The sequence below is a fragment of the Echinops telfairi genome, unplaced genomic scaffold (assembly GCF_000313985.2).
Source record: "Echinops telfairi isolate 266 unplaced genomic scaffold, ASM31398v2 ScPeMD7_53;HRSCAF=182, whole genome shotgun sequence".
NCBI classification, from domain to species: domain Eukaryota; kingdom Metazoa; phylum Chordata; class Mammalia; order Afrosoricida; family Tenrecidae; genus Echinops; species Echinops telfairi.
Window position 1 is genome coordinate 19,920,776 of NW_022103951.1, and position 666 is coordinate 19,921,441.

Genomic DNA, 666 nt, shown 5'->3' on the forward strand with positions numbered 1-666 from the left:
AACACCGTGTGGACCGGCAGGGATGGCCGCACAGAGGATGCGTCCAAGAGCACGGCGGTGTCCGCCCCAGCCCGGAACAGGGAGGTTCTCACCCTGTTTGGGAAACACACCCTAATCATCTGGGGTCGAAGGATTAACTGTGACGAGCACACACCGTGACACGGGGCTGAACCCCCCGGCGGCTCCACAAAGGCCCCGGCGTCCCTGTCCTCCCTCACAGGCCACACACACACAGACGCGTTGGTTGGATGACGCACGCACGTGGCTTTGAAACAAGTTGCCGTGGGCCGCAATGGCGCAGCGCTTAAGCGCTCAGCTGCGCGCTGAAAGCTGCGGGTTCGGGAACGGCCAGCTCCTGGGGAAAGGGAAAGCGGGGCAGTCCACGTCGGCCGGGGCTGGCAGCCCTGCAAGCCCCGTGGGCCGTCTCCACTCTGTCCTCATCAACTCAACAGCACTGGGCTTCCTGGGCTGGGCTGGGCCTGATTTTTCCCACAAGGACATGCTCTGTACCCGCAGAAAGGGAAGGCGACAAGGCTAGGCTGCATCACGGCACTGGAGAGACATCCCATGCGTCTTTCCGTGGTCACGAGGCCGAGGGGGTAGAGAATACAGTCACCACCCGGCACGGGATGTCTGCCTGTCGGCACCGCGACAAGATGTGCCGAT